This window comes from Varanus komodoensis, unplaced genomic scaffold, assembly GCF_004798865.1.
Source record: "Varanus komodoensis strain SLA01 unplaced genomic scaffold, ASM479886v1 scaffold2, whole genome shotgun sequence".
NCBI classification, from domain to species: Eukaryota; Metazoa; Chordata; class Lepidosauria; order Squamata; family Varanidae; genus Varanus; species Varanus komodoensis.
In genome coordinates, this window is record NW_025335568.1 from 46,601,673 (window position 1) to 46,621,431 (window position 19,759).

Here is a 19,759-nt window from a genome sequence, read left to right on the forward strand (position 1 = left end):
TCCACATATTTGGTTTCTCAGGGTTTTTTTTAAAACATGATCTAGTTTGTGAATGCTACTTACACAGAGTAGTCATGCAACATTCTGATAACTTTTAAGATCTTAAGATCCAGATGTTAAGTTGGTTCCTTTCTTATTGGACTTTAAGCTGCTGGTAAAAATCCAGCATTCCGGCAAGTTTAGTGATTAACATTGGTTCATTGGTTTAGGGCATGGTACTGTGGGGATGCATAGAACCTTCCAAGCTCTGAGGATTATAGATACTCTGTGCAGAGCAGGACAAGTACAGTGACAAGAGTGGCTCCCCATTTTTCCTGCTCTGCAATCCTGCTAAATGGCTGTCTAACCTCAGGGCTTTGAAAAGGGAAGGATGAAGGCTGGGGCACTACTGAAGGGAAATTTCTTGGTGGTGCCCATCTCCTCCCATTTCCATCCACCCAGGATTCTCACTAAGCACCTTTTCTGAGGTCATGCTTGCATTCAGTGAGACTCTATCTGTACTGGCTATGGGTGGTGGTGAGGGTGCTTCAAGTGTGGATCCCAGCTCCAAAGTTAAAACAAAAATTTAGCCTTAGAGTTGAGGTTCTGGACAATCCTGTGGCCTTTAGGCACTGTCTAGGAGATTAAGGATTGTACTGTTAGGGTTTAATATCTGTTATCAGCTTTTTGAGGTTATTTTAAAAAGGAGTTTTATTATTTTTATGGTTTTAATGTAAATCACCTTGAACATTTGATGAGCTGAGGGCCAGTTCAAAAATGCATCAAATAAAAGTAATAAATATATTTTCTTAAATTATTCCCCAAGTATAAATTGTGTCAATGAGTCGTCCATCTATTCTTTGGGCAAATAAAACCCATGTAATAGATAACTTACTCCTGTACATCATAGTACTCAGGAGATTTGTGATTTGTGAGGCTTGTGAGAGTTCCGTTTTCTATTAATAGCCTCCGCTGTGTGCTATTACTGCCATCAAGTGTAATTATATCATTATGCACTTGTAACTGTTCACATACTGGAATTTACCAGGTATAGCAGTTTTATGATTTAATCTTGTGTTAAATAGTCAAATGATGTAATGCTGGAAGAGCCCAAACTACTGTATCAAGCAAGACATCAGTTGGAATATGCAAGAATTTTGATAAATATTCATATAACAAAAAAGAGAAGGGGAGAGAGATTACATTTTTGTGTAAATAGTGGACTTTTCTTTAAAGATGGAGATAATTAAAATAACTCATGTGCATCTGAAAGGAAGAATTGAAAATTGCTTCTTGGAACAAATGTGACCAATATCAAATACTATTTTTCAAACAGTATTTTAATTACTCTGGGTAGTAAAGACAAATACACCCCCAGTTATCTATTCACATACTTAGTTTATGAAAACCAAAAGGCAGGGCAGAATCAAATAAATCAACTTCATTTTATTAAGTAATCCCTAGGAAATTCCACACAAATTAATGCTGATAAAGCTAAAGACAAAGCTTGAGGTGTCTTCTTCCACTTCCTGCTCCATTTCATTTCTTTCTATTCCCAGAGGTCTTTTCACAGTATATGATTGCTTTGTAGCTTATCTTACCTGAACCTGTACTGCCTTAAACCAAATGCTACTTTATTACTATTTTCATATCCAACAGCAATACTGTTGTCAAACTCACCATGGGCAATCTGTTAACAGTGCCAGAGAAGAGCCAGTTACTTGAAAGAGGGAGTACTAGTAGGCAGAATCCTTCCTTCCTACTATCTATTCCAGTGCAGTAGAGTGCAAACTACCGGCTGCCATACTTCTATATTCCTGAGGAGGTGGTGGATAATTCAGCACCATCTGATTTTGCAGGATGCCTACATATCTATTTGCTCTCCCAAGATCCATCTGATACAAATGCATTTGGCAAGCTTTCTGCTGACTTTCCTTTGACCCTATCTTAAAAGGAAACATTCTGCAGTTTTCTTTAGCTCATCAGAATGGGTCTAGTAGTAATCTGGAAAAATCCACAACAATTTCAGGTCTTGTTTTATGCTTATTATGAAAAGTCATCTCCAGTACCCTCCGTTTAAGTAATTTCCTTCAAGAGGTGCAATGTAAATATCTGATTGCTTCCCATATTACATTTCCCTAAATGCAGATATGTTCATAATAAGGATATATGCATATTCAAGATGTGGAGAAGCTTTAAACATACTTGGCATAAGTTTAGGTTATTTAAGTGAATTTGAATATAATAATTGAATGATCTCCTTTCACAGAATAATAGATGAAATGAGCCCGACTGCTGTTCTTCACCAACACCTTCAAACTATTCAATCTGGGCTATAATGTGGCACAAACAGACGGCAGGTCCATTGCACGTTACATATGGAAAGCATAGTTTGAATGTTATGACCTAAAGGCTGCATTCAGATCAAACTTAGTGAACCTCCAAAGGAGACTTGAACCTGTCCTTGTTTTTGACCAACTTCCATGTAGTATTGCATTTGTGTGCAGAGGAATGCTGAATTTACACTCCAGGTTAAGCCATGGGGGTTCAAAAGTTGGAGCTATTTAGTTGTCTGTACCCAACACTCTTTCTACAGGATAATTTATAAGCTGCCCTGTTGTAGTAGTATTTAATAAATCCACCATGGCTTATTATAATGCTATCTGTACCTGGACAACAAAAATAAACCATGTTCAGGTCAGAAAGTGCACTTTTAAAGGTGGGGTGTGTGGAAAGCACACTTTGTAGTAGAATCCTTAGGTTTTTGATCAAATCTTCATGTGGCCCTGGACTGTTCGCTATCCCAAGTGTGGGTAACACAGAGACACTTTTTTAAAAAATCAAGCTGCCACTAGTGCTAAATGGCTTTCTGCATTTTAGGGGACATATCAGTGTTCCTACAGTGACCCCTGGGATACTACAGGAGGACTGATACAGGGGGAGAGGAGGAGTCACCCAGCCCCTGCTGTGCCTGATTTTCTGTCAGGTACAGAGGAATTTTAACCATAGTGCATGGTGAGAATCCCCAAGGTGTTTAACATGTCATGTGAACCCAGTCAAATTCTGATTATTCTTACCTGTGGCTTAATGAGGGCTGCATTCCTTTAATCAAGCACAGCAGAGCTGTGCATGCCCCTTTAACTGACTCCTCCAAGCATGCATGGACCTAATTTGCATCAGGACCCATGGTAGTTGGAGAGAGGAGGTTTTCAGCTTTCTGTTTATCTATTATTCTCCCAGTATTACAAACACACCTGCAGGATTTTTTTAAGTACGTAAAACTAGTACACATAGCTCCACTATACATGATTAAGGGAACATTTTGTTAAACCATGAAACAGGACAACTTCAAAGTGTGCTTTAGGAATCTGGCTTATTTCAGTAAACCATTGATAAAATTGACCGCAGTTAAGGGTTTGAATAGAACACTTAACTGTGGTTAATAGGAAACACAAGTAAAAGCATCTGATCTCCTCACAGCTATGCTGGAGGAGGAAAGGCAAGGAGGAAGCACTTGAGCCTGAGGTTCACATAGGTTCATTCACAAAATGATAAACTATTGTTTATTGTTACATCTGAAGTCAGATAGTAAAACTAAGCCACATGGAAGTTTGACTTTTCTTGCAAGCAGGAGTGGCTTTAATTATCAGAAATGTATCAGCTGTAGAAAGGTTAGCATTATAATGAAACATAGATTCTGGATTATCACTGCTCTGAAAAGGCAGAAATTCTAACTTGAAAATCAACTGCAAACTTGATTTCTTTGAAGGCATTCAAGCCAAGAATCTCTATTTGAATTTTTCCGTGGCAGAAAGCACCAAGCAGGAGCAATCAGACAGTATGTACCAATACCAATAAAGCAGATTACCATGTATGAAGATGACCATATGGTTGGTTATCGTAGCCCAATAAGGAAATGCATTGAGCAGAATAAATGATAATAGATGTAAGGTTCTTTTCCTGTTCATGCACTTTTCACAAAACAATGAAAGCTTCTACATAGGTGATGAATGTTGAATGAAAAAGTGTTATGTGTTTTGATTCTTAGCAAGTAGTTACTTTCCTGTGTTGCAAAATAAGAGAGATGATGCACTGTAACTCAATTAGTTTTTTGCTTAACAGAAATTCTATAAAAGTCATGTGTCTTATCTCATCAATTCTTGATCCATTAGGGCAGTAATGTTCCTGTAAAAATGGGTTACTACCTGCGTGTCTGGCTGAATTAGTAACATTTTGGAATTTGCACTGGTCATTATGAAGACTTAGTACATAGAAAGTCTAATGACATTTTTATTCTGCATTTTATGCAAATATATGTGAAAGAATAATGGTTGGTTTCATTTGGATAAGTTCATTATTTTTAAAATGTCTAAATGTATTTTCTAGTTATTAAACTTTGCTGCAGCACCAGACATACTAGATTATTTTAAACATTTAGAATGGTGTTTTTCCTATGATGTGGACCTATTAAAATAGCTGTAATGGTTTCTCTGTGGATTAGTAAAAAAATATTTTGGAAATTCTTGCATTCAATGCAGCCATCTATTTTAAGTAGAGAAGAGAAGATTATTAAGCTACTAGTGAGATGTGTGAATATTGTGATTGGCCACTGTACCTAAACCTGTGGACAGGTATAATGCAGAGTGCAAATGAATTGCTACTGTATAAGCTTGAAACTGCAGATGTGAAAGCTAAAATAATATTTAACTATTCATAGTATAATGAAATCTTGCTTGGCGGCTGGCATTCAGAGTCTATTTGAAAGGTACTGTTGGCTTGAGATGCAAGTGATTTGGCAGAGGCCTTGCCTAATATATATTCTCAGACCCTGTCTGCACAAGGATGCTGGCAGTTTTAGTGTGATTTCTATTCCAGGAGACAAGTTTCTGTCCAAGGCAGCATATGAGTGACCAAATATTTTCCAGTGGAATCTGGGCACTGTAAAATTTCCGGAACTAAGCCGAAAGATTGCAGAGCTTGCTAAACTTTTTTCCCCTTTGCATACCAGTGTGATGGTGAAATATTTCCAGCTGGAGTACACTGTGGTGAAAGGCAGTAATTGAAAAGACCATTTCTCTTGGTAGTATTTGACTAGTATTTTCAATGACTTTACTACTAATCAATAATTACTTTTCAGTTATGACACCATGTCAGGAATATAAAATCCTTCTACCTTCCAATTAATCTCTCACAGAAAATTAACAGCAGCAAGGTCAGTAATGGCATCAAACCAACAGACTTCAACCAAACTGGATGTAAATTGAGTTTTCTTTAAGAAAACAATTAAGAAAAGGATGGCTTCTGCCAGTTTGCTTATCTTCCCTCAAGCATTTTCAAATCCATTTTACAAATGAGAGCCTCCCCTTTTCTGACAGGCTCTTTCAATGTAGGAGAGACTCTGTTTCCATCTCTAGTAAAAACCAAGCCGACATTTCATTATGATGCATGATTCTTTGGACTAAATTAGAGCCAGCAGTTTCTGTCAAGGCTGCTCTCATTCTTTGTGAATTTTGAGTGAATTAGGGTTCTATAAATTTTAGCCTTTTTGTGTACCATTGTTTAATATAGCACACATGGAAAGCATGCTACGGTTGTGTTGTAATTCAGTTTTAATGATGCAACACTTGGTTCCAGTTGATTGTTAGAAGGAGGCAGTAGTGTTAGTTTAGTGCTTCAGACGTTGCATGTTCCATAGCAATTACAGCCCAGCTTTCAATAATGGCTGTTGGCGGGATATCCACAAGTGAAGTCATAACAATTTTGAAAAAAGAAGTAATAAAAATGCACCTGCCTTGTGGTGGAAAATGAGACTTTAACATCTTTGCTTTGAAGCTGGGTGAAGTCTGTGGTATTAACTAACAGATACTGGTATTATGATGCAGTAATCCAGTCCCTTGGGGGAAGTGCAGGGATTTGTAATACAAAAAAGCTGCTATTTTCTAGTCACCATGACAATCTAAGTGAAGAATGGAAATAATGAGGTGATGATAAAAACTAGAAGGGTGTTAGCTATAAAGTTGGGGATATGTGGAAAAATCACTTGCTGTTACTAAGATTTAGTTTAGATGATCAATACATGAAACCTGATTCCTGTATGGGTGTCTGAAATAGATTCTAAAGGCACATGAAGCAGCAGTCCTGCTGAAGTTGAGCAGATCTGGTTAGTGCTTGGTAGAAAATTGCCAGAGAATCCTATGTACACTGTCATGAGATTAATGGAAGAAAGGTGCAATAAATTTAACCGGGATTAGATCAAGAAAAGGGTTCCAGTAGCCTCTTCTGGGGAAGCCTTTTTTGGAATGAATAGTATTGTAATAGGCTGTATTTATATTAAGGTTGGTAGGGTTGTTTTTGTTTTTTTAAAGCTAATTTGTAGCAAGTTCCTGGGCTTCATTCTACAGTATCTCAATTAGAATGTCATCCCATAGGAATAACTGATAATTAATTTTTGATGCAATTTCAGTATAATTCAGTTAAGTTATGCTAAATGTAAAATGCTAGCCTTAAAAAAACACGTTTAAATTTTTTTATTAGGAGAATTACACATAGCAAATACTGATGTATTAATTTCTTCCCTCTGTTTACGAGCAAACTGCTGCCTTACCTTTCTCCCTCTTGGAACTCTGGTTTTCCAGCTTTCATTTCTAAGACTTTCATGTTAATTGAAGTTTCATAAGTGATATTATTAGAGAATGCTGTCTAAGAACTGAGTTTGCTAAATCACAATATAATACACTGAAAGACTACACAGATCTTTTGAAAGCCAATTAACATCATAGTGCTTAGGCAAAAAACAAAAACAAAACCCAACCTGTGCAGTGTTATACTTGGTAGAAATTTCATTGATTTTGCAAGTGCTGTTCTCAGTGTAACTCAGACAATTTGAGCTCTTTAGAAAAACTTATCCACCTATCTGAAAATACTAGATAGCAGAGACCAAAGTTTTATAAATTTCTTATGCTAAACTTAGCTCCAGTTTTACAGATAGAGCAACAATTTAAATCTCTGCTTCAGCTTTTATTGTTTGTTCTTTATATGTGTCTGTGTGGTTGGGTGGGGGAGTGAAGTATCACGATTTCAGGAGAAATTTAATCTCTTTTTGTAGACTCATATTGGCAGGGCATATGGAAATGTTCATTAAATACTTTCTTTGGAAGTGGGGAAAAAATCATATTTTTTAGAAATACATACTGAAAAAAATCTGATGTGAATTTTAATGGAAATCTCCTAAGTAACTCTGAAATTCCGAAACAATGCTTATTATAATTATGCTGTTAGTACTAGTAGAATAGTAGTATTTACTGTTGTTCTCTATTATGAAGCTTGACAAAGACAATATCTTTAGGATTCAATCAAACTGTATAGACATGGATATATCGCACTTCCTTTTCTGTAGGAAGCAACTACTTGCATATGCATTCCATATAATATAGAGCCCTTAGCTTTAAAAGAATGGATATATTTAAAGCATCTAATATAGACTGTGTTGAAGGCCATGCTCCAACTAAGATAGCTCTAACTCTAATTCTGTTCCATCCAATGTACACATACACACATCACAGTTCTGAAAATGTACTTAATTGCATGTACATTTTCTCTCTTGGAATGAAACCAAATTGATATTGCCTGAATACTCACAAACTATGATGAATGAATGAAACTTTGGAAGAGGAGAAAAATCATCAGGAGAAAAATCATGCTAAGTTATCTTGATGTGCTCAGTTCTCTGGAAACAATTTTTCCTTCTACTGTGGATGGTTCTTTTGGCTCAGAAATTTCTTTCCAATATGGTTAATATAAAATTCCATCTTTTAATACTAATAACTAAAAATTGCATCCTGAAGTAGTGGTTGCTCTGATTGTGTCATGCTTTATTCATTTTCTTAACCATTTTATGGCAACATCTCCTCTGGGGAGGAAAACATCTTTCAATACTTTTTCTCAGTTGAATCACACACTTTTTCAGTCATTACATTGCCGCAGATGCATAGTCACAGTTATGTGTGTGAGCATACGCTCATATGCACACATGTACAAGAAATTCATCTTGCTAGAATTCCTAGTTGCCATTTCAAAAGCATTAACTCAAATGTCCTCTCACAGACAATTGGGCCAAGTATAAGAAACAGAAAAGTTTATGTTTTAATTGTCAAAGGAAAATATTTCAAAATTTAATTAATATTATTAACATCTTATTAATGTTTCCTTTATATTTGAGAAACATCAAGAAAGGGAATAACAAACTAGGTTGAACATCTGTTCTGGAGTCCCCAGAAATTATAACCCATCTTTAAAAATAGTTTGGAAGTCTATAGTTGTCTAATTATTGTAATTTTCCAGTAAGGGTCATTTAATTACTTCTCTGTACTTAGCTTTTGTAGCAGTAGTCCCCTACTCTCTAGCTTGTTTCTGTACCTTTTTAGTACAATTTTTATCATTTCTAGAGGCTCTTATTTTTTTACAGGATGTAATGTCCAGGTTCTCTAGTAGTTCCTTTTCTGGAATCCTTAGATTCCATAACCTGGTGTTATGTTTCCCAGCTGTTTTTAACTTTTGCACTAACTTCTCTTCCAATAAAGGTCAATTTTATCCTTTTCAGTGTAAGCACATTCCAGAAGTATTAGTATACCATTGTCAGGATAGAGGCAACATCCCCACTTTACATATTACTTCCATTTTCTTCAACCTTACAGTTACTTCCTCTGTAGCCTGTTGTTGTTTTGTTTAGGCACAAGTCATGCCTGACCCACCGCGACCCCATGGACAACATTCCTCCAGGCTCTCCTGTCCCCCACCATCCCTCAGAGTCCACCCAAGCCCACAACCACCACCCCAGTGACCCCATCTAGCCACTTCAACCTCTGCCATCCCCTTCTCCTTTTGTCACCAAACATTCCCAGCATCAGAGTCTTCTCCAGTGAGTTGTTCCTTCTCATTAGGTGTCCCAAGTATGTGAGTTTCATCTTCAGTATCTGATTGAGGTAGTACTGTCTATCATATTTTCAAACAAGTCTGTTGCTAGTTTTCCAAGCCTAGCTTATGGGGGTTTTTTTTCTGTTATAGAGCTCACTTTCTTTCAATATTTGGCACTTAACTGTGCCTATTATCCAGTAGAAGTGCCTCTTAATTACTGTCATATTTTAATATCAAATGTCAGATGGGTTGGCATCAGTTGATAAAGCACATATATATATGATTCCATATATTGCAAGTCAGTTCAAACTCAGCTTTGTGTCCAGGACTGTATTGCAGTGGCATGCATATGGCTCAGAAAAATGAAGTACTGTTCCTGCAGAGGGAAATCTTCTTACACCAACAATTTGGAGTTCTTTGAGTATCATAATCTCCTTTTCCCTTCATAACAAATCAAGATGAGAAGCTTATAACTGATCTCTTTTTATTATGTTCAAGCTGGCCAGCCAGAACTGGTTTTGATGTATAAAATGAGTAATGTAAAGGTAAGAAGAAGCATCCATTGGTAGCAAGAAGCATCCATCAAGTTAATGAGCCTGCTAATTGTGTATTTAGTTCTGTCCATGCAAGAAGTGGATTCCAAAGTGAATCTCTCTCCTCCCTTTCCCACCAAAAGGAAGGTTCACACTGCTTGTGGACCAGAAGGTAGGAATGCTGGACATTATTTAACTGGTCACTCATTTGACCTGGCATCAAACCACTGGACAACCTCTCTGACCTTCTCTGTTTGCTATCCATGGTAGAGACTTCATACTATCTCCACTTCTGCTCTGTATCAGCTGAGTAGTTATTTACATCTTCATTCAAGATGTATTTATTATCTGTTGGCTGGTAGACAAACAGTGTCATCAAAATATCTGGGGGTTAATTACTGTGGGAGTGCAAGGAAAGCTTAATTGGGATTCTGACCCAAGAGATTTCCATAGTGCAGCTGTTAAGTGATAGTTTGTTAGGCATATAAATAAATCTTTAGGCTACATTTTGGCAATATGGAAGTAACTTGTCAAGTTAAATTAGTCATATTAGCATAAGTGTAGAAATATATTGATAATATAATTACATTTAGTATTGCAGTGGTGTCATACAACAAGATTAGTTGGAGTTTTTGAGATTTCTATGCTCACCTGAACACAAGAAATGTGAGTCTGAACTTTAGTACACATTACTGCTTACCAGCTCAAGGGAGAAGAATTCCTGTGTTTAAGCTGAAGCCTAAAATTCTGCTGCCTCAGCTCTTAGGAGGATTTGAGAATATAAAAAGCTCCGCCTGGAAGGGAGATTGGAGAAGGAAAAAACAACCATTTTACGAGTCTTCAGGGATTAATAAATCTTCCCATATTCCTTGGAATCCTTTGAACTAAACTTAGAGAGAAGCAATGGAGACAAAGGTCTTTTGGAGCTTGGTTTCCAGGTTGCACTATCAACACTGAAAATTTGTTTGGACATAAGCAATGTTTATCTGTAAATGTTGTAATATGTTTATACATTTGCCTTTGTGTTTTAGCTACAGAATTTGTGTATTAGACTTAAATTATTTTAATTTCTTAAACAATGAGGACATCAATTATATGAATTCTTCTTTAAAACTGCAGGTCATCAGTAACTGGATTCGTCACAGCTTTTACTGTCCAAGTTTTATCATGCAGGATAAATATCATGGTGCAGAATGAATTAAACTGTTTGCACTGTGCAGACCACAGCAGACCCCACAGTAGTCCCAGATTTGTGGTACCTCCAAGTTCATGTAATATCATTTTCAACCAAGGTTGCAACTCCTGTGACCTGCACAGATGGCATTAAAATTGAATTTGTTATACTTACGTTTCAGATGTACTGGTTCTCAGTTCATGTGTACACTGCACTCTTAGCTTTGTGGGACATTGCCCTGACACCTTGGCTCTGGAATCCATTCTGCTCCAAAAGGCAAGGCTGGAATGGTTTCCAGATAAGAATGCTGTATAAGGGCAGCCAATCCTGAACATGTAACCATGCCCTGATTTAATAAAATAAAGGAACTCCTTGAAATCAGGAAATTCTTGGAATGTTTAATTATCATGCTACACCCTGCTGGAATGGTACCTTTTAAATAAGCCAGTAAAAAGCCCAGGGAGGGAAAATACTCAATCTTAAAAGGTCCTCAAAGATTTAGCAGTTCAGTGAAGTCAAAACTGAGGCACCCTAATGACTGTTTTTGTTTGGACTACCTGGCTAGGCAACCTTGAATACCTAGCTAGATGTAAATTGAATCAAGAGGTAGGGACCCTCCCTGTATCTTTTGTTTGGAAGTTAAATATAAGCCTTTGTCCTCTTTGTTCTGGCCCAGCCAATTGAGAAATCAAGCTTTTGTGTTTCCCTTGTAAAGAACTACAACTGCCTTACAGTTTGGAGATTTATTTTTCTACTTTTCTTGTAAGAACATTTCCCTTAGCAGCTCATTTTAGTTCAAAGAATAAACCTGGGGTCCAGTTTGCTATGAACATCTCTCCTTGTAACTTTTCTGCCGTGCTTTTTTACTTGGCACCAAGCCAACTGTTTAACAGGTTAAGAGTCCTTTATGCTTGCATTTTGAATTCTAGTCTGTCTGGACAAATGGATCTGTCTTGTTTACCCGAAGGAAAAGTTTCATTGCCTGGAAAACTGCTCTTGAGGCTAAGGTCAAGTTCCATGCACGACACAAGTCTGCTTGCTCTCTCCTTGTGGGGGCTTGGGTTCAAAGTATGAATTGCTGTTCTTGAACCCTATGGTGTTATTTGTGGTGGTCAATCTTCCATCTATCAGGAAGCAGCTACCAAATGGTCTAGACTAGAGTAAGAACTAACTCTCTAACTTAATAGGAAAAAGTTGAGGGAAAGCCCCATTAGTAAGACCTTTTGTCTAAATATATTTTGAACCAAATTGTTATGTTATGGCTTGAGGCTAATACCCTATATTTTGTAAACTGGAGCTAAAACCAAGACTGTCAAGGAAGACATGTGTACCAATTCTACAACTTTCAGCGACCCAATACAAAACAAAGTCCACTGATTTGTCTCCTCGGAATCAGTAACTGTAGCCATATCATGTTTTCTCCCCCCCCCCCCATATATATATCCATTTCCTCTCCATAACTCTTATTTTACCACACTTTTCCAATCTGCTCTGTGCCATTTCCCTAGTAACACTTCCCCTTCATACTCAGCTAATTCTTCCTAATCTATGTATTTTATATCTGTTCATTAAATTTATATTGTATAGCCCATTTGATTCTTACATATATATAAGAAATATAGAACTATTGAGAAATATAGCTCAATCAACCCCATTTTCTTTGTTGTAACATTTGTGCATGTGTGTGTTTGAGATTTTTTCTTTTCATAAATCCCCATTTGTGCATTTGTGAAACCTAATGAGTCCAAACTAAGTGTGTTTGGAATAAATTACCCACACCTCTTTCATGCATGAATTTGCAGTGTGTGAGCCATACCTCAGGCAGTTTTCTTCTTGGTTCTACAGTTCTGTCTATATTTGAAAACTCCTGGTTAAGGTGCGTGTGTTGCCACATTTGATACCAGGATTTTACAAATTTAGTTAAGCTTTGTGCTATTTTCCTACCTTGAAGTTGCTAATGTAATTCCTTGTAGTTGTCAATTGGTTGGAGATTCTCCATGGTTAGAAAAGACTTCACGCTGGAAAAGTTATCTCATGTGAAAAGCTAGGAGGTGATGCTGTAAAACCTCAGTGAGTTTAATATACAATCCAGTGGCCCTTCTACTTCTATTGCTCTTTCATGTGTCTTCTGACCCAGGAACCCATGACTGCAGAATAGAGTAGTTTCCTAGAATGCAGACGTTACCATTCTTGATCTGAATGAAGATAACAATTTTGTATCTCCTGTAATTTAAATAATTAGATCTAGTGAAATTATAACAATTATGGACTTATTTGAAAGAAACATTCATAGTTGCCCTGTGCTCTGAGGATGGGGTTCATTACAAATCTAAATTGGAAGTAAATATTTAGAATATATTTTTTAAATGTGGAAGTGACTAGCTTCTTCTTGGAAGCCATTTCTGGGTATCTCATATGTTTCCATTAATAATGGTAATATATTGAACTAACCTGAACACTTTTTAAAAATTATTGCTAAGGATTCCTGAATTACATTTATGCATTGTGACCAAAACAGTGAATAGCAGGAGTCATGTTATATACATTTTATATTGATTTTTCAGACATTTCAACAACAATGTAATTTCTTATTGCAGCAATTCAGAATCTTTCTGAGGAATATATTGAGTTTAATCCAAAATCTGCCCTCCAGCAAAAGGAAAAGCTTTGGTCACAGAAGTGCCCTTACTTGAAGAAATTCCACCCTCCCTATACATGCACTGCATCTCTTCCTGTACTGCAGGGAGTCTGACTCTCTGTAAGATTTTGAGGGAACTTGAAGAGATGCTGGGGGAAGAAGAAAGTGGGAAATCTACATTCACCAATGTCATTGATCAAATCCTGGATCAGTTCCCATGTCCTTATACCAGAATTTCCCAAGCTTTCAACAAATTCAAAACATAATGCTCTGCATATTTTTTCTTATTTTACATACATCAGCAAGCATTGTGACTCCTCAAACTGTATATGAGATTCCATACAAATAAATAATATTATGATATCCCTAACCTCCTCCCATGAAACACATGTAAGAGTGATTACATTTTTACAACTTTAAAGCAACAAACAGCTTCTGCCTAGTAATAACACATTCTAAATTAAATGTATTGTAAATTAAATGTAACTTAAATTAAATGTAATTTAAATGTAAATTAAATGTAATTTAAATGTAAATTAAATGTATTGAATTAAGTTATAGGAATGTAAAGCAAAGAAGAACTGACCAATGTTTGAGTCATCTAAGTGAACTTTCACAGAAATTCTAGCATGGAGCCAAGGAAACCAAATTTATCTTGTACATATTGCAGATTACTGCTTTGAACAGTCACATTCCCATGGTCTGAGTGATTAACAATAAAAAATAATTTATGAGAGATCATTTGGCATTTATGAACAATACATACAATACTAAAAATCCCACACTTCTAATTTCCAGCCATTAAATAGCCAAATGTACAAATATTATACAATATTTGTCAAGTTCTTCCTTTTCTATTTGGAATCTCTCTTTAATTTATGAAGCTCTCTTATTCTTAGTCAGACGCATCACCCCAGTAGAGTGTATTAACTCATTCTGACCTGCTTTGCACAACACAACATGTCATCTTGAGTAAGTAGCCTTACTCAAGATAAAACAAACAAACCCAATTTTAACCCTTTTCTTAATAAAAATTCAGTCATACTATTGACTCTTCATTTTAAGGTATTTTTTAAAGTATTTTAATTAAGATATTTTTCCTTTCTCTGAGTTGGTGCTAACCATCCTTTAACATATGCATATATGTAAATTGTTCATTCACCATTCTGATAAATAAGGCTAGGACACAAAACCTCATGGGAAGGAATACTGGAATTCTACTGAGTCCACCTGCTCCAGCACCCTGTTAACCCATGAAAGTTGTCAGAGAATCAGTTTCCTTTGGCACTTAAACTTTAAAATGCTTAAAGAGTATGTTGGTCCCACACCAGTGTATATTGCTGGCAAAGAGGATTGCAGGACAAGTTCATGCAGTGTGCTCTGTAAAAGAACTGCACAAGTATGCATATCAGAAAGATTTTGGTGGAAATTAATTATCAGAGAGAACAAAGTGTCCTACAATAGAGCAGTGTTGCCCTACTTTTGCTGCTGTAAATGTGGATAATTTTGGCTCTGCCATCAGCAGTTGTCTCATAGTCATTTTCTAAAATGGAGCTTCATTTCTGAACTTGATTATCCAATCTAAGCTATGTAAGTAAGGAAATAACAGAGGCTGAGGTGACACTTCAGGACAAGCAACCTTGTGTGTCTTCTATGGTGCAGGGTTTTTTGCCTGGATATGCCAGAGAGACAATCAAGCTATTTCTATCCTGGCATCTCCTCCTTTCAGTTTTCCCACTATTAGGACATCTTCCTTGAGCAGCTGTGCCTGAAATTCAATCTATGCTGGATGAGTGGAGCCATTCCTTCAGGTGCCACTTTTTTCAGGAAATTCTGTGGTAGCTGCATATCAGGACATGGAAACCATGCTGAGGAGTTTGGGTGACCAGAGAAACCACGGTGAAGCATGGAAACCATAGAATAGAGTGTTTGTTATCTTTCCAAAAACCTAATGTACCATGCTGAAATACCATTAACAGTGTTTGGATGACTCAACAAACCATCTTGTGCAAGAAACTACTATGACTTGTTATGTCATATGAATCCACCCTTTGTCAGCATGATGATGTCATAGTAATACTTAAGCAGTCAAAATGACAACTGAGACTGATGGGAGTGTTCTGAATTGATTTGATGATGATAATATCCTACAACTCATAAAATTTAGTGACATAAAGCCAATATAGAGTAATTGAAGGAAGCTTCCTCTCCTTCACTCTGAATATGCAACCACTTTTGCTTCCGTTCAATCTCCAATTGCTGAAAAGTGCAAGGGCAATTATAGAACTTTTCTTAAAACTTACATATTGTTTAGTTTCAGAGCTAAGTGATAAGGCTAGCCTTCTACTTCATAATATGAAGCCCCTAAATACTCTTAATATATGCCTTTTTAGCATAAAACTTCACAAACTGTTAAGTTTGTGCTACGCCAAAATATGCACAACTGGCATCTGTGTATGATGCAAAAATTCAGCTGGTACAGTATGCTTTATGAAAAACTAGAGTGCCATACAGGGTACTTTTTTTTACGGTTACTTTTTCCAATTGTGTGTTTTGATATCCAGTGTGCATGTGAGGAGAGCTGTGATTAATCCGTAATGTAGACCCTTCTGCTTATTGATGGAAAGGAGTTGTATTCAATGGAACGAAGCCACTGAGCTATCTTTGCCAGGAAATAACTGGCTAAAAGTTAATGATCATAGAATAACGCAAAATTGGGCAGATGGGGAACCAACTAATCAAACGATTCAAATGATATTTTTAGTCAAGGCTGAATTCTGTTTTGTTTTCTGAAAATGCTTTCAAATGCTTCTTGGCTTTCAGTGGGTACACTGTGGTGGCAGTGACCCATAAGGGAAGATTTTAGGCTACCACTGGTGTATATATGTGTGAGTGGTTGATGCATGGTTAATATACAAGTAATATGTTGATATTTAACATGATCTGGTGCCTGGGAATTAAACTACACTTCTGGGTATAGTGTGATTTTAGGTCAATTGTGTATAGTGTGATTTGTCTCCTGCTGCCCCCATGAGGGTTTTTCCTCTGCTATTGTTGCCAAATTCCCCACCAGCACCGCCTCTACTATCCACTCAGTTGCCTGGGAGTTGTCATTTCCCACTGCTGCCAACAATGAGGAAGAAGGCATCAGTATCAGGACTGCTGAGTTGTGCACCTGTGTGCCTGCACCCACGTGTGTCCCCTAAGCCAATGTCACATTGGCCTTTGGAGATGAAAAGGTTGACAATTTCAGGTGTAAATGGATATTATAAGCCTCATTTTGTATTCCAAATGATAAACAATCTGTAAAATGCTCTTTAGTTCATATTGTAATTCTAGTCTCTCAAGTCTGCATGTATCCTTTAAGAATCACTTGGAGCCATGTAGGCTTCCTTTACTTTGTAATTGAAAGAGTAAGCATGAAGAACAGGGACTTTTCTGTTGTGGTGGTACAGTTCCAAGGTGCATGTAATTTCTTCTTTATGTCTCTTGACTGGAAGACATTTAATCCTTACGTAGGATATGTGAGGAAACAATGTGTGAGGAGAAAGACTGCTTTAGCCTTACCCACTTCTTGCCCATTTCTACTGCTTTCTAGATATGTAGGGCAATGGTCTAAAGAGAGCCTCTTTTATATGTTCAGCATCTCCACATGAACTTACACTGGAAAAAAAGAGTGTTCTGGATCCATTTTATCCATTTTTATATATTTAATTTGCTTTCTTGGCATGAATTGAACATCAAGTAGCTAACATCCAGTGTCAGTCATGTCCTGGGTTAAAGAAAGAAGAAGTCAGATTCTTAAGATCCACAGAACCCTGTGTGCACTCAAACAGCACTTTTGTTCGCACAAGATAGGATCTGTAATTTCCACTGATTCCCTCTTTGCCTGGATTCCTTCTCACTATGTTTCAAAGGGTTTCTGAACAGCTTGTACTGAGTTGCAGGGGTGTTCTGTATAGTGGAGGAGGAGGAGGAGGAGGAGGAGGAAGTCCCTTTGGGTGAATAGAAGTCTTCTCACAGTCCTCTAGATCCCCCAGCCTGGTCTTTTCATCCAGGCAAAAATGAGTCCCAAGACATAGTGGATGAAGTAACACAGTTCTTCCTCCCCTTGTGGTATAAGTACCAAACAACTTGTTATACATATGATAGGCTAAGTATGGTTCAATTCTTACTTCATCTGACTCTGCTTGAAAGTTCAACATGAATATATATATATATATATATATATATATATATAATTTCTTTAAATGAAAACCAAGCCTGCCTCAATTCACATGAGTCACGTTGCTCAGCTGCATGCCTGCATATCAGATCCCAGCAGCTGTTCCTCCTGAGCAGATTACCCAGAGAGAGTGCAATGATAGCATTAGTATGAAATGTAGCTGATGAGTGATGACTTATTTCACAGCAGTACATGATTTATGTTTTTGACCCAAAAGGCTACATATGGCTCTTGAAACTATAGGCACACTAAGACCCAAGATCTAGTTGTTCAATGGAACCTTGGTGGTAATCATGACTTCTGTGGAAATTATTCTTAACCTGTGGTGGGAGTGTAGATACCCTCAGTGTGCATGTTTATCACCAACTCATAGTTTCACTAGTGTTATATTCTTTGATGTTCTGTTAAATGAAGCAGTAGTGCTAGATGGTAATGCCTATATACTTGCACTTGCTGCTGCTGCTCCTTGATGATATTTTTCTGAATATTTGTTCAGTTTTCCCCATTATGTGATGTCATATGGTTAGTTAATATGGTCCCATAAGTTCATGCATGTTTTGCAGGGAGACCACAAAAAACCCAGTAGTTTTTAATGACACGAATTCACTTAGGACTTACAAGAATCCAGCCATGCACAGCTTACTGATTGTAGAATCTGAATTTTAAAAATTTCAGATAAGCTTGGGATATGCATAAGAAAGATCTCTGCCTGAACTCTTGGAGAACCATTGCCAAAAGTTAGGATAGGCAATACTACCTTTTAGCAACCAGTGGCTTGACTTAGCTTCATATATTCATCAATCAATTAGGCACTTTTGCTGGTGCAGCGTGTGAGGTTACAGATCTCCCAGTGAAGTAAAATCTTCCTATGATTTCAGTGACTAAGACTTACTTCCTCTGGTCTCATTTTCAGGAATAGCAGATGAAATAAACCCATTTCTTGGATATAAAATTAAGGCAGAAGTTCTCATAGCATAATCCTCCCCAAGTATAAATATTGCGCCTTGGGAAAATTCACATGATGATGAATCTGATCGTAAAACTGAATGGGCCTTTAGAAAAGTGGTATTGTTTGTTATTTATTATTTTGCTTTTCATATTCATGTTTTGCTTTTCCTTCAAGGAGCCCAAATAAAATCACACATAATCCTGCTCCTCTCTATTTTATCCTCACAACAGTCCTGTGCAGTAGGTTATGTTGAGAGTCAGTGACTAGTGCAAAGTCATCTAGTGAGCTTCACAGATGAGTAGGGACTAGACCCAGATCTCTCACGATCTAATCCAGCACTCTAATCACATAATCACAGTGACTCACTTGTCAGTTTTTTCAGTAATAAGGATTTGTGTTTGCTTGCAAAACATCCAAGTGTTATCTCTTCAATTCCATGAGGTTTAATAGAGCAGTCCTGTAATTTGTTTTCTGGCAGCACTTAAACTATATAGATTGTAAAAGAGGTCTAGTCATTAACTATTATTTATTTGATTTTATTTTTAGCCTGCCCCATTAGCCTCTTGGCTCCTTGGGTGAGATTTTTAGTTGTAACTAAAGTAAAACTATTGCTTTAGTTGTAACATTTTTACATTTTAAATTGTGTACTTGGAAGAGAGTTATGGTTTTATTGTATTAGGAAGCAATCATATGGCTTCCCAACATCAGCTGGAATTTTTCAAGGTTTCCATTTCTGAGCTTCAAGTTGGCTGCCCTCCCCCAGGTCACAACTGCACCACAGAGAGTAAAAAGGGGAAGGGATTCCGGGGAGTCAGGAAGGGGAGCTTGCAGATACTGTATATGCTGATTCAAATTGGCATTGCAACTTCCTTCCTTCTGCTAAATCTAGATGGCCAAAAATGCAGGGCAAAAGGCACAATGGGGGTAGAGATCCCCAAAGCTATGCCTCAGTGCTGCCATTGAGTCTCTGAATTGAGATCCTTATGTGCAATTGCCTTGTGGGGAGGGGGGAGGGGGGCACAAACAAGATTGTGCCTTTAGGGTTCTGTTTTAGGAATTGTTATAAACCATCCAGAAAGCTTTAGCTATTGGGCAGTATTGAAATTAAAAATGACATAAATTATAATATAAAGTTTGAACACTTCCTAATTTTTAATAAGTGGAAGTTAATATTTGTATGTGTAGCTGAAAAAAATACAAACTGATAACTGCTAATGGTCTGACTGAATGTGCTTAGGATTGCACTGTAAGTCTAGTTGAAGTCAGTGAGACTTTTACACTAGTAAGGGATTTTTAGGATTGTAACCTTAGTAAGGGAATTTTGTTGCATATTGCAATGCAGACTGAA